Source organism: Cryptomeria japonica, chromosome 4 (genome assembly GCF_030272615.1).
Source record: "Cryptomeria japonica chromosome 4, Sugi_1.0, whole genome shotgun sequence".
Classification (NCBI taxonomy): domain Eukaryota; kingdom Viridiplantae; phylum Streptophyta; class Pinopsida; order Cupressales; family Cupressaceae; genus Cryptomeria; species Cryptomeria japonica.
This window is the reverse complement of record NC_081408.1, coordinates 675,193,172-675,209,481: the sequence shown is the minus strand read 5'-3', so window position 1 is coordinate 675,209,481 and position 16,310 is coordinate 675,193,172. Positions and strand designations below refer to the sequence as shown.

The 16,310-nt window shown below is 31.9% G+C and overlaps 1 pseudogene; it reads right to left on the bottom strand.

The window, feature by feature from the left end:
* LOC131875514 (cycloartenol-C-24-methyltransferase-like) overlaps nt 1–16,310 on the bottom strand; it is a 125,902-nt pseudogene that overhangs the window by 74,823 nt on the left and 34,769 nt on the right.

Genomic DNA, 16,310 nt, shown 5'->3' with positions numbered 1-16,310 from the left:
GATCAATCATATCCTTGATGTGACAAGTATCTTGCATGATCAAAGGGAGGTTATATAATCTGATCTAGAGAGGAATGGAAGTAATTTTTGCAGTTGTTGGATCAAAAAAAGGGGATCACAGGGAAATAAAAAGGCTTGATTGTCCATAGAACCAAGGATCATTCTCTATCACAAAGTTGCAGTATGCTATTGAGTTAAAGCATAGAAGAAAGAAGCCAAAATCTCTAATTTTAATAGTAGGAGTAGCCAAGTTGTTCCAGGTTGTCTTTGTCCATTCCATAAATAGTTCAAAGGATGGGCATTTCATAAGGAATCTAAGGATAAGGGATCGACTTCCAGCATTAGTTTAAGTTGCATTAATACAAGAATTAGAGATGTGAAAATCAATAGGTTCATCCACCAAGACAACCTCAGAATCACCCAAGGAGAACATGTTTTTGCATGATTAAGGGGAGAAAATAGGATCCAAGTTCTTGCTAGGAGCCTAGGCGATATCATCATCCAAACTTTGAGTCAATTTTTTGGAGGGAAGATTAAGGTTCACCAGAATGATCTGCTGTTTGCAAAATGCATTGCATTTGTGGAATTGATTTTCCCTATTCTTGCAAGCCTCAAAGAAAAGGGGGGATGATTGAGGCTTGAGCACCATCCGGATGGAAGCATCAAGAGCAAGGAGAATAGAAGAACAGACATCTTTCTGCACACTGTTTGTTGTTGCCCAAGAGGGTCAAATTCCAAAACTAAATTTGTGAACTTGCCTTGCATCTACAAGCCCTTCTTGTTGTAGGCCGTAGGTTGTAGCGTCTCCTTTCATCATTTTTACTTTCCTCAATTGCACTCACCTGCTCTTGAACCTTGCATCACACTCCTGCTCCTCCCATCACACGTGGCCCAGTTCCTTCACACATATCGCTTAGGGAGTATGGTACATATGGCTTATAGGTCTAGTGCTCTTTGTTAATTTATATTTTAGATATATATTTATTTTATTTTTTCTAGTAAATTTCCACCCAAGGGGCCACTCCCTTTTATATTGATTTTAGAAAAAATATCATGCGAGTGCTTCCCATGACTAGGAAAGCCATATCAGTTCAGAAACACACAAGGGTGCATCTATAGCTAACTACCTAACATCTAGAGACATAAACAAAAAGGCTCACATTCATTAAACATATTACGTTGTATATAAGCATATAGACTTGAAACTAATAACCATATAGATTCAACATTCTGCTCCCCATTGTCAACACTTAACCTTCATTCATTCTCTATTTTCTCTTAATCTTCTAGTACAAGAATCCAATCAATTTCCTTGGCAGCTAAGATTCCTGCAACACACTAGTTTGCTTCCCTTTCTTTTGTTTAATCTGCTAGTAACATATCCTTTAGATTAGTGGAGATATTTTATTAAAATGGATGATATAGAAAGCTCCTTCAAATACAACAATTATTTTGGAAATCGCTAGATATGATGGCTTCTCCCCATGATAGTTATGGTATGTAAAGAATAAAGAAATTGGTCAGTATGCATTAGTTGGAATCCTATACTTATAGAAGTTCAAAAGTTGAGGCTTACCTTACTGACAGAATAGATTGTATCCATCCATGCAAGTATTGCCATCAATAAGCAATGGTTGTTAACATTGTCATGAACATGTAATTTATGGATTTCAAACTTGCAACTAGTTTCTGAGTATCCTTTCTTAGGTTTTCTCACTTGTCAATTTATCAGCCTATTTATTAGTTTAACAAAAAAATGCTGCTAGATACTCAAGCTTCAACAATCCATAGTGTTAAGAAGTAGCTATGAGATAAAATTGCACACTCATAGGTCAAAAATACTTTTACAATTCCAACCACACAATGTAGTTCATCATCAAGATGAATGACAAGATTATAGAAGAGGACACCTAACATAGATAACCATCATTACAATGAAGAGTAGGGGTAATCAATGCAGCCCAATGGTGGGATAATGTGCAGAGTTTAAGAAGAAGATGAGGAAAAGAAAAAATTAAACTTTGGCCTAAGATGTTGAAACATTTAGGAGCCCAATTCTTGCCCATATATTACCAACGAAAATCGTTTAAAGATTTCAACATTTTAAAACAAATGGATCGGTAAATGCAGACTTATATTGAATAGTTTATGAGGCTTCAAAATCAAACAAATATACAAGAGAGTGGAGGACAAGCAACAACCCATTTTGTGAATGGACTAAAGTTTCAACTTCAAGACAAGCTTGCTTTGGTGAAAGTTCGTACTATAGACGAGTCTTATGAATATGCCTTAAATGCAAGGGAGAAATTGAACTGAAAAAAAAATACAAATTAGGTAGTAAAAGGGGTGATAGCAAGGAAAATAAAGGGGAAGACATTTATTCAAAGCATATTATGATTGAAGAGCTGAAGAAAGCAACAATGTGAAGGATGACTTTAGAAGAAGGGAAGGCTTTGGAGGTAGGGATGAGGAGATAGCCTTCTAGAGAGTTAAAGGCCTTGAAGTGTTTTATTTGTGATAAAGCCCATAAGGCCATTGACTAAGCTAATAATATCAAAAGGGCGATGGTAGCCCTAAGAAGAAGAAAAAAGCTATTTGGAAGAAGTTGAAATTGAGTCGAGATAACTTGGTGTTGAGAAGAACCTTTTAAACAAGCTTGCAGAAGGAAAAAAATTATAAATGATTTAGAAATGTTTGGCAGGTGGCCACAATATTGAAGTTGGGTTTCTGTTTTAATGAGAAAAACTACAGTCAATGAAATGAAGCTATAAGAATAACATGCGTACAAGATGAAACTTTGGGTTTCAATGTTGAATCTGAAAAGTATCAACCTATACTAGACAAGTAACGTAAACACATTGAAATGGAGCACCAAAATTAGGGATCGCTAAATGGCCTCATCAGCCAGTTTTTACACTCTGCAGTAACGACCTGGTATATATACTTAATTATTCTAATGTTTATGGAAAAAAAAAAAATCATAAATACTACCTCAAATCCAGCAGATTTTAGAGCTTCTAGACACTGACTTGTGGTAAGGATGTCAGACAGCCCATCCCCGAGTTCAATATCTGCCTGTCATTAATTAATCATGACACAACAAAAATCAGATATAGTAGTTTCTTTTGGAAGTACTATTCTAGAACAGTATATGATTCTGCCATAATTTCAAATTTGATTTGGGAGGGTTCAAACCTTAATTTTCTGATGTTCTTCATTCTCTGGATCAAAAGAGTCAGTCATACACCACTCATATGCTGCAAACAGCTGACCAGGCTTGAGCACTCTTTTTATCTCTTTATAGCAGTCAACCTTGCTCACCAATTAAATAAAGTTTGTGAGTATTGAGAATAAGGCATACTGGTGAAAATGTAGAATATTATAAAAAGCAAACGAGACACTAATGTCAGCTTTTCAGTCAGTTGCAAAACAACTTTCATGACGAAGCATAAATTGCAAAAAAGCAAAATTGCGAATCTTAATCAGTGGATAAATTTTGCGTACTTACCATATCTGGGGCATGGCAAGTAGCCTCAATTGCATATATTGCATCAAAAGAATCATTTGCAAAAGGCATCTTCATGAAATCTCCCTGTAAATTATATACCACAAATCAATTCTCGAACAAATATACTTTCATGACCAAAATGTTTAGAGAAAACAGCTAAGTTAACTGGTAATGAGCAACCTTCAAGCACTTCGATGTTGCTATGTGCACAATTTTTTTTTTCACTAACAAAAAATATGTTGACTTGAACCTCTAAGCTGTGATGAAAATTAATACATTAATAATCTCTAAATTTAACCATAGGAAAAATTATTTACCTTAACAAAACCACAGGTTTTGTCCAGTCCACAAAGCCTGTTCAGTTCCTGGAAATAAAAAAGAAGAGTAAATTGAAACAGAATCGCTTAATTTTCCAGCACATTCTAGACAATATAAAGTTGCAAGTGCATGGAAATCACATTTTTAACTTTACATGATAAATCTACTTTGAAGAACAAAAAGATAGATTGGCAATTAATAGAGGAAAGAAGACATTTTCAATAAAAAAACTAAATCTGAAGAATTCATTTCATGAAATTGTAGGTCCAAATGAGACTATTTTTAAGGGAACTTACAGTTCCTCTTGCTATTTGGTAAGCATTATTGTTCAGGCCTGTTATCGAAGTGCAACTACATACAAAGTCACACAGCAATGAGGTTAGATAATTCTCCAATCAAAGTATAGATGTTTTGCATGCTATTAAGAAAATTAACCATGACGTATATAAATTTTATCCAATAATATATAACAGTGACTAGGGTAAAGGCCAAGAATAGTTTGTTAAAAAAAAGAAACGAACTATGGTTTGAATTGTGCATTATTGAGAGTCTAGTGATTATTTAGTACAAATTTTTAAATTAATTCATTGGTTTATTTTTTTGTTTTTTCTTCATTTGATCATATATGAGCTATATGAGTCTTAATTGGTCTTAACGAGCTATAGCTCAACAAGTGGCATCAAAATTAAGTTAGGAGCCCCAAGCACTTGCTATGTGGATTAAGAGGGGTGTTGGACACAAGCCACACCCAAACTGATGACAGATTGGCCACAAAGTGGCTAGTAGCTTAGTTGGTAGAGCACTTCAACAACAAATAAGGAAGCATAGAATTAGACTTGCTTGCATTTGCAAGTACAGTCCGAAAATCCGATAAAAACTGACTCCCAAATCCCAAGAGCTACATATAAGCGAAGAATCAAAGGTCCATCACACATTTGCAATGTTTGTAAAACTAAAAGTGAACCCCATAACCCCGCCAAAGACATTGGATAGTGACAACAATTAAACAAAATCTTATCATATCATATCTTATAAACAAACTACTTTATCCTTGAGAGATGATCCATAATTTCTAGATTTTCCTAAGTTTGATGGTGGTTGTCATCTTGAAGTTTTATATATATCTTTGTAGTCTTTGGAAAAAGATATTAATTTTATAACAACAACTGCATAAAGATTGTAATTATTCCTTTGAGGAATAAGAATATGATATGGCATTGGATAATGACAACAATTAACCAAAATTTTATTATATCTTATCTCATGAACAAGCTGCTTTATCCTTAAGAGAGAATCCATAATTTCGTTAAGGGAAAAATCTAGATTTTCCTAAGTTTGATGGTAGTTGTTATTTTGAAGTTTTATATATATCTTTGTAGTCTTTAAAAGAAGATAGTTAATTTTGTAACAACAATTGCATGAAGATTGTAATTATTCATTTCAGCAATAAGAATAATGTTGCTTTGCTATGGATGTTTTCTTGGCATATTGTCAAGGTTTTACCATGTAAATCTATGTTTTGTTTGTTAATCTATTTTATTTTCTTTGTTATTTCTTTGCAATTAAATTGTGTTGTAATATTTAAGTTTGTGATTTTTTTGTAATGACTGTGTTAGGATTCAATGTTTGTTTTGTAGCATCAAATGGTGAAGGTTTCAAATGCAAGGTTTTAGGTGGAGAAATTCAATGGAAAGAATAACTTTGAGCTATAGAAGCTCAAGATGCATGATTTGTTAGTGCAACAAGGATTGCACAAGGTGTTGGTAGGAAAGTCAAAGAAACCAATGAATATGACTAATGAGGATTGGGAGGATCTGGATACAAGAGCTCTTAGCACAATTTGGTTGTGTTTGGCATATTACGTTCTTTTTTATATTGTTGGAGAAGAAACAACAACGGGCTTATGGAGTAGAATGGAGTCTTTACATGACAAAATTCTTAATAAAGTGGATTTACTTGAAGAGACAATTGTATATTTTGCGAATGAAGGTACAAAAATTATTGATCATTTAAATATTTTTCAATACTCTTATATGTCAATTAGATAGTATGGGTGTAAAAATTGAAGATGAAGACAAGGCAATCACATTATTTTGTTCATTTCCTAAATCCTAGAATCGCTTAGTCACTTCAATTAGCATTAGCACAACCGACACCTTTGAATTTGATTATGTTGTGGGAGATTTGTTGTCCAAAGAGGTGCAAAGGAAATCTAATATAGAAACCTTCACACTAGAAGCAATGGTGGCTAGGGGTCGATCTTCAAGAAAAGGGGGGATTCAAGAGGTATATCCATATCTAACTCTAAAGGTGGAAATGGTAAGGGAAAATGCTGGTACTGCAATAAATTAGGGCATCTCAAGAAAGATTGCTAGAAGAGGAAAGAAGACAAGGTTGACTCTAAACAAGAAGCAAATCTAGGTGAAGCAAGTTTAGGTATGGTTACTGAAGTACTATATGTTGTAATATCTTAGAATATCAAGAGGAATGATTATTAGATTCTCAAGATTTTAATCACATGTCCACATAGGAGTTGTTTTTCTACTTACTAGGTTATTGATGGTGGTGTTGTTTTTATGGGAAACAATGTTTGTTGTAAGACTATTGGGATTGGGAGTATTAAGATTAAAAAAGACATCAATAGAGGTAAGACATGTACTAGAACTAAAAAATAATTTAATTTCCTAGGGAGTTTTGGATTCTAGAGGTTATAAATTTACTTGTCAAGGTGGAGTACTGAAAGTTCTCGAGGACATTTTTGCGGTCATGAAAGCTACAAAGAAATTGGAAACCTTTACAAGCTAGAAGGGACTATTGAAATAAATGAAACATTGGTGGTATCTAAGGAAGCAAATGAATCTACTTGTTTATGGGATCAAGTGTTGGGTCATATGAGCAAGAAAGGCCTAAAGGTACTAATAAACCATAAGTTACTTATATATTTAAAAATTTTGAATTTGGATTTTTGCAAGCATTTTGTCTTTGGAAAGTAGTTGATAGAAGTTTAAAATAAGTAGTCATACAAGTAAGGGTATTCTAGAATATATTCATTCAAATGTTTGGGAGACATACCCTACAATTTCTCTTGGAGAATCATCATATTTTGTGACTTTTATAGATGATTATTATGGAAAGGTGTGGGTCTATATTCTTAAAAGTAAAGTCGATGTGTTAAGTGTATTTAAACAGTTTAGAATTTTGGTTGAAAAGAGTATTGGATGGTCAATCAAGTGTTTAAGAATAGATAATGGAGGCAAGTTCAAATCTTTGAAATTTGAGAATTATTGTAAGGAAGCTAGGATTGAAGGCATAAAACCACACTTCACACTCCTTAGCAAAATGGTGTTGTTGAGCGCATGAATATGACTCTTCTAGAAAGAGCAAGGAGCATGTTCATTAATGACAAGTTGGAGCAAGAGTTGTGGGAAGAAACAATCAATACAACATGCTATTTGGTAAATTGGTCACCATCAATTACAATAGATTGCAAGATTCCTAAAGAGGTATGCATAGGTCATTCTTGTGATTATTCAATTTTTATTTCTTTTGGTTGTGATGCATATGCTCTTATTTCTAAAGATCAACACTCTAAATTGTACCCCCAGTCCAATAAGTATATTTTTGTTAGTTATGGTTATGTAGTTAAGGGATATAGATTGTGGGATCCTACTACCCATGAAATCATCAATAACAAAGATGCAGTTTTTGATGAATCTTCTCTTATAAAATTAAATATAGTAGAAATTTATATGAAATAGGAAAAATTACTACAACATCAACAAATTTAGGTAAAAATTCATCCATCCACAAAAAATAGGGAGCAAGAAGAAGCTTTTGTAGATGAAGTTGAGGATGCAAAAAATATGGAACAAGAAAAAGCTTCTGAAGATGAAGTTGAGGATGCAAAAAGATGAAGTTTTGTAATTTTTTTTAATTCACCAATAAAATTATTTTATTTGTTTTATATTGAAGCATAATTTGCCAAGCTAAACTTTATAGTTAAACTATTTTTTTTAATTTGCTCATAAAATTATTTTTTTGGTTTATATCAAATGTTTGATTCACTAGAAAAATTATATTATATTTTTAAAGAAAGATAAATATTTGCCAACATTTTCTACTGATTTTTGTCGATTTCAATAAATTCGCACTGCCTAATTTTCATCAATTTCAAAATGAATGAAATCTACACCAACCACATAATTTACAACTTTTGAAGCTTCTAGAGTAATTTGGTCTTTATTGACTGAAGAATCAAGTTTTTGGGGGAGAAGAAAGACTTTTCTCAACCCCAAAATGGATCTCCCTCAAGAACAACCATCTCAGCCTTCCTTGCAACCTCAAATCCTTGAGCCTTTCAAATGAGCCTCCAACAAATGTCAAGGAGTAGTTCATCCTCCTCGTCAACCCATTCACTCATCCAATCGAAACTACAATCTTATGCGCTAGAGACATCAACATCCTCATCCAAAAATGCATTATCAAATGATTAGGTCACATTAGATGCAACAAGGGTTTTTGTAGAACAACCATTTGCAAAAATAAAGGAATATTCATCCTCCTCAACCCAATCACCACTAGAAATAAAGTTTCCAAGATCATGTGATTGTCTTCATCTGGGTCACCTTCACTTTCATTTTCCTTGCATGATGCAAAAACCATTGCAATCGGTAGGGGTTGGTGCATCATAGTGAAATGTTGTTCCATTGTATTTTCTTTTGTGGCCCACCTTGTTATTGTTATAATTTTTCTTAATCATTATGATGGGAGATTGTTGTCAAGGTGGAGATTGTCGGATAACGACAACAATTAATCAAAATTTTATCATATCTTATCTTATGAAATTACTTTATTTTTAAGAGATAATCCATAATTTCCTTAAGGGAAATTTAGATTTTTCTAAGTTTGATGGTGGTTTCTATATTGAAGTTTTATATATATCTTTGTAGTCTTTGAAAGAAGATAGTTAATTTTGTAACAATAGCAACTACATGAAGATTGCAATTATAACTCTGAGAAATAGGAATACTGATACTTTTCTTGTGGATGTTTCCTTGGCATATTTTCAAGGTTTTACCACACAAACATGTCTTGTTTGTTTTTTATTAGATACAAAGAAAACTAGGATGTGGAACCTTTTACAATAAAGGCCCCAAGGGTTGAGAAACGTAGGCCATAATATACAACTTACATGACACAAGCAAGCCTTCAGACAACTCAAGTAAGAGTTTGGGAAGAGGAAGGAGAAAGACCTTTCCTCCGTCGACTAACAACAATCAAAGCAATATTATTGTCCAACATACCAATACAAGGGGAAGCAAAAGGGGAAATGTCAATGGAGGACCTATCTACACACGAAGAGGGGGCAATAGGATGATGAAGTGAAAGGTGCAATATAGAAGCAACATGCACACCATAAGTGGTAACAACAACATAAGAACCCATGGCTACACCAAAGACTGGCAACTTAGTTGGGATTGATGACGCATTGACGACATAAGACGTAGTAGGAAGCAAAACATAAGAGGAACAAAAAGGAGGTTATGAAGGCAACCCTATCTCCATAGGAGGGGTTAGAGCTTCCACAAAATAGAACAAGGACATAAGAGCCAGATTGAAAGCAATATACACATCGTTATCATCCTCAGAGGAGTCACTTGACAAATTAGAAACATTGATAGTTAAATGGTCATTAGTAGCATCCTTTCACCATGTAAGGGGCCCTTGCAACGCGAGAGTGGACAATTTGCAACCAAGTGACCAATGGAGAAGCATCAATAACATCAGAAGAGGGGCTCTCATAATCAAGAGCTCAAGTCCAAGGTCTATCCCCAAATATGTCTTGTTTGTTATTTATTTATTTTCTTTATTATTTTTTCACAACTAATTTATGACACAATATTATTTAATTATGTGGTTTGTGTTTCCACTTCAATAACAAAAGACATCAAGAAATTGCAATTTTTGACTATGGGGTTTCAATTAATCTTATTAGAGTGCCTAACTGGGTATTTGGAGTTAATGAAGCAATTTTTTAAAAGTTAATGTGTATTCTTAGTAGAGACAAAAGTTCCTCAAAATGCTTTGATTTTCTTTTAGCAAATGCAATAAACAACTATATATTCTAATTGATCACATTTGCCAGAATAAGAGCTATGAAACTAGGTATAAAGATTGGTGAAAAAGCATTGAAAATAGGATCTTTGTTCATTGTCGTAGTTTGAAATGGTTTGATAGACATGTTTTCCAAATGTGCAAGCATATATAAATCCCATGAGTTGTTTGACATAAATGTCTCAACAAGACGAGCATACTTGTTGAATTCACTAGTTATTCAATACACACAAATGATCTTGTTCCAAATAGATTAGAGATACTTAAAGAAATATAATTGGTAGATGTACAACTACATTTGAATGGAAATTAGCTATATTTGCACCTAAAACCTCTACTAGTTTTATATGTAAAGATTTGACCTAATCATGCAAACAATAAAGTTCAATTGCATTAAAGTGGAGAATTGACTTTTTCATGCACATAAAGATCCTAACAACTTGGTGAGACTTATATATAATAGTATTATTACTTTGTTGATGGGGTTAATTTAATTTTTTTTTGTCTAGTTTGAGCCTAGAGAGACCATTAATGGGGGATCTCTTCCCAATGATTTTATTGTCGAGATCACTATTGAGGGGCCTCCATCCCCAAGGTATTATAAACTCAAGAGCACAACAATCCAACAAAGACCCACAACCTATAAGCACAACAACCTATATATTATATATAAGTAATGTATAGATTATATTTTTAAGAGATATTTTATTTTAGTTTAAAATTTTATAAATTTACTTTATTTTATTTGACGAGTCATTTTTATTCACTTAAGAGTTGTATTTTATTTTTCATTATAGATTAATTTTTTAAATTATAATTTTTAATAATATACCATTGAGTGCCACAAATGTGTACCATCTGTTTCACATAATGCTCATATATATATATGATTTTTTTAGAGTTTATAATGTAGAATATGAGCAAATGAGATTATATATATGTATGTGTATGTGTATATGTATGTGTATATGTACATACATACACACACACACACACACACACACACACACACACACACATATATATATATATATATATATGTATGTATGTATGTATGTATGTATGTATGTATGTATGTATGTATGTATGTATATACATATTGTATATACATATACATACATACATACATACATACATAGTGCATGTTTCTATTATAAGTTCTAAGGGTGAAAAAAATAACAATAAAATTAAAAGTTATTTAAAATTTGAGAATTCTATTTTAACTTCCAAGTTTAAGCATTTTTAAACCTTAAATAGCTATCACAAATAATAAGAAATACTTAAAGACGTTTCTAAACTCAAATACTGAAAAATTAAACAGCTATCACAATTGTGCTTAGAATGCCAACCTGAACCTAGAAATTTCTTTCAGTGGCCCTCCAATTCCACATCCAACATCTAGTACCTATAATTTTAACATGAAAATTATGTATTAAAAATTTTAAATCTTAAAAAATTATAAAACAAAATAAAATGGATAGTTAATATAACCTTCATTCCTGACTTTAAACAAAGTTGGAGACCAAGAAAATGCTCATAGCGCTTCATACTTTCTCAACAAGATTCCCCTTTCCATCTGCATGATTAAAACTCATCCATCACCATTAATTCAAAGAAAATTCATGTATTACCATCCATCCAAAAAGCCCTCTCTAATTGCTTTTGGTTCTAATGCTAGATTTGCACTTTGAAATAGATAAAATAAGGGTACACAACAAATACCAATTGATATAGTTCTATAATTGATTTGAACTAGTGGAATTAATATTTTTTAAATAAAAAATTATTGCAAAACAAGAATACTTATGTAGAATGGAAAGAAATCCAACTTTAGTTGCAAAAAATGAACAACCTATTTGCGAAATGAAAAGATTCCCCCCATCCACACTCATAGAAACTTGTTGATAGGTCATAATATTTATTCGCCTACAAACATAAGAACTCAAGTTAGAAAACTATTTCAAGAATTCTTTTGTTAACCCATAATAAAGAATAATTAATCTTGATAATCACTCTAACTTTATCATAATTATATTCACAATCAATGAAATGAACATTTAGCATTAGATGTAGATGCCATGCCAAAGGAAAGTATCTCATATAATTAAAATTAAAGAGCTACTGTCAACAAGCTTAAAATAAATGGAATTGATTGAAAATCATGTGGGAAAAATGTCCCAACAGGAATACCTAATATGAAAATAAAGGTGAGTGCATAAGGAAAAAAATAATTTCATTTATTTTTATGATTATCCTCAATCATTAATGATTTTGCAAATAATAGTCATCTTGATTGGGTTGTTATCTGAAGTCAAAAAATAATTATATTTATTGAAAAGTTATTTATTCTTAATTAGTCAATACTTAGAATTGCCAAAGAGGATTTGTGTTTGTTGATCTATTTGTTCTTAATATTTCTTTATAATGTCTTTAATGAATGAAATTTAAAACTAAAATTTATGTTTAAAAATATGAAATCTATTATCAAATATTGTATAGATTTTCTTCCCTAAATCTTAGATACTTTTTTTTATCAATTTTTTTATTAATTCTAGTTATTAATTTGTTTTATTTTTTATATTTTAAAATTTACATCAGCCTTATTAAAATAAAGGAAAAATAAATTCATAGATAAATTTATAATAATGCATGCATACATACATACATACATACATACATACATACATACATACACACGTCTAAACTTTATTATGTAAATAATTATACCTAATTTAATTCTATATCTATGAAAAATGGGTACTAAAATATGTATTATATGTTTTTCTATAGATTAGATTGTTGAACTTCTTTTAAAAAAAGAAAATCTATATCTAGAAATGTAATTTCTGATTCTATAAAATAAAAATAAAAAAGAAAATGTTTTATTTGAATACAATCATATTGATAAAATTATTTGAAAAATAAAAAAAATTGATATAGAAATATATATAAAACAAAATTTATTCATTCAAATTTATTAGTAAATAAAAGAAAAAAATCACAATGTTTTTGATGCATAGGTTACATGCCTAAAAGAATTACGACTTGCACCATTATGGGTTGTTGCATTTTATTTGTTAAAGTTTTTCTTTTAAAATTTTATTGCATATAAAAAATTAAGAAGAAAAAAACATAACTATAATTTGTCTTAGCAAAACTTATTTATTGTAAAAATGATTCGTAGTTAAAATTATGTGCAAAAAAATCAAAAGAAGAATAATGTCATGGAATGAAGTGATTCTTCAAATTTCAAAATTTCAATTAGCTTTGATGATGATGGAGACTTGGCCATCTGACATGATCACACTTTGATTGGGAAGTTTTTGTGATAAAAATTTACAAGGCACAAAATTATCGAATGGATGAAGTAACCTTATTTTGTGCATTTCATGGTGAAATTCCTTTGTAGTGTTTCTTTCTAACTTTCTTTAAATCTAATTCAATTAGGGGTGAAATTATTTCTAGTGTCTTGTGGACTATGAATTATGCATTAATATTCTTGCAAAATTGGCGATTATTGATCCTAATCCATGTGCATCTTTTGATTCTCCTGTTTGGATTAATCTTTACAATCCTTCCAATCAAATTATAGAGAAAAGGATTCTCAAAGATAAAAAATAGTTTAGGATACATAATTTCCTTAGACAATGAATTATTGGAAGGAAACTTCTACATTTATGCAAGAATTCAAATTACCTTAATTCGTAAATCCCCCAAAGAAATAAACCTAGTTACTTCCACAAGTTCCTAGGCTAGTAGATATTGATGAACCATAATTTTTCTACCTTCATTGCAGAAGTTGAAAACACTAGGAGTCAAATCAGCATGACAATCAAAAGTGTTGAGGTGGATCCCCAATGAAAATGATAGCCTCCACAGAGGCTAATGATAAAAATCAAGCCAAATACCATCATGTTTAAGATTGTACCCTTTCCAAAAACATGCAACTTACAAATTATGTTTAGAATCTTATCAACCTTGGAAAACTTATTGTAGAAGGGTCCCCATTCTCTTCACCTAATGAGAAATTATGATGCAGGAGCATCCTTGGTTCTTGGCAATCTTGCATCAACCAATTTTTTTTTTCAGTTTGTGTTCTGTTTTACAATTTCAACATTTCTTTCTGCATTTTCTTGTATTTCCTCACTAGATCTTGCAGAGCTGGACTTTACTTGTGAACATATTATCTTCCTTATTCCTGAACTGCGGGACGTTTGGATCTTTTTCTGGCAAGTTATCACTTCCAGATTCTGAGATAGTTTTTTGGCTTAGAACTTCGGAACTGCTTGGAACTATTTGCTATTGGTGAATCTTGTGGATCCTTTTTGTAGCTTGTGAAGCTTCAGTTCATTGATTCCAATGTTCCTTGGCGTGTGGATGACCTTCCCTTTGATCCACACTTCTTCCTTTGGATTTTTCGGAGGATTCTCTTTGGCAGAGGCCAACCTGGTGTTTTACATGTTTGATCTTGTTCTTCGGTATTTGATCCCTCTCGGACCAACCCGGATCCCTCTAGACCATATAAATCAATGTAATTAAGAAGCATAATTCATTAGAGAAAATATAGAAGATGTATCATAAGATTTAGAGGTCTGGAGTTAACCGATTATGTAGTTGAGCATGTATGTAGAAGGCTAGTGAGCCGAATTTTGTAGTTTGGATGTTACCGGTTATTTGTAATTAGTTTTCATGATCTAATTCATTCAGTTCTACATTGCCTCCATCATCTTGTCTTTCTTTTTTTGTGTCTACTCTTACTACACGGTCCAGATAGATCTCATTGAGGTCCCAACTGTGACTGCACCAAATTAGGCATATGTCAAGATCTATTTTCAAGTTATGGTAAAAATCAATCTCAAACATCAAATACAAGCCCATCCCAAAATACCAAAAAAAACAATTTCAATACTGTACACTTTATATGAATCAATAGTTGGCCATATTTAAGTAGTCTATCTACAAGTCAATACCATAACCATTAAAATTCCTAACCATGTTGTCACTACTAGGTATGATTGGGTTACCATTTGAGGTACATCCTCATCTTCTCAACAAGCCACGTAATATGACTTCGTAGAGAATCTTGGGATGACTCTAGCATAGATATCAATCTTGGGGTTTCTTAGATTATCAACTCTTTATAAGGACATATTGGACCTTGCTTTAAGGGAATCATAAGTCCCTAGAAATATCAACCTAAGTTAATGATTTTTTGGTAGCCAATATTCACCAATTGGTATGTAGTTGAAGTCATTGAATCAAAATGGAGTGAATTTTATAGGCTTTACGATTACTAGAATCACCACGTTTAAAAAAAAAGTTGTGATCAAATCGCGAGAGCATTTATTTTTTAAAAAATTTAAATTTGACTGGCTCACCAAATTATTTGAATAATTTTAATAGAATATTACATTTGATTTGATTAATTTTTTTAAGCTAGATTACAAATCTAAAATAATTCACCATTAATTTAATACATAATTGTAGGCCTGGTTAGGGTTATATGCATGAAATAAATATTTAAGTATTTAAATGACATTTATATATATGGAATTTTACTTATAATTTAAGTTCTATTTCATGTATATAGTTGGAGGATGTTCGAGAATGGTTTTGAAACTCTAGGAGTTATAATGTAGATTTTAGGTCTTGGAGGATCCTAGATAATTTTTCAAATAGTCAAATTTTAGTAATAAACATGCTCCTATCTGTTGGCATGTTGGCATAACTAATAGAGATGAAGATGTACCGGTAAAGGATTGTTGGTGATGATATATTAAAGGACTGTTGGTGATGATATATTTGATATGATGATTGTTGACTTGATGTTCAGTTATTTGTGTTTTCATTGATGGCAACCATGTTTGTTTATGATTGGTATGTCATCTAAGTTATCTAAGTCTACCGGTATAGCCTAACCAGTAATGGATTGTGTTGGATAGCTAAATTGCTAAGTAGCAGTCAACTGGTAAGTAGGAACATAGAAGAAGATGGTTGCAGTAGAGATATGTGTTGCGGTTTGGAATGCATGCTTATGACATTATAATGAGTCTATGAAAGGAACTGCATCATGTTTGGAGAACCGAAAAGCATGTTTGTAATTGACTGTTGTATATTCAGTGTAGGGTTTGAGAACTGGTATCAAGATCTTTAACCAGTGATGTTTTATGGTTTGCCAGTGAATGTTTTCATGTTCTTAACTTAGTGGTGATGTGTCAAAATTTGTGTGAATCGATAAGATGTTGTTTGAGCACGATCAAGGAGCAAATTTCTTGGGAAACAACGAAGTGCTTAGCAAAATGTGATAAGGGTTTGATAGCTTATTAGATTGATGTGCAGTGATGTGTTATGATCATTCGACGACTACAAT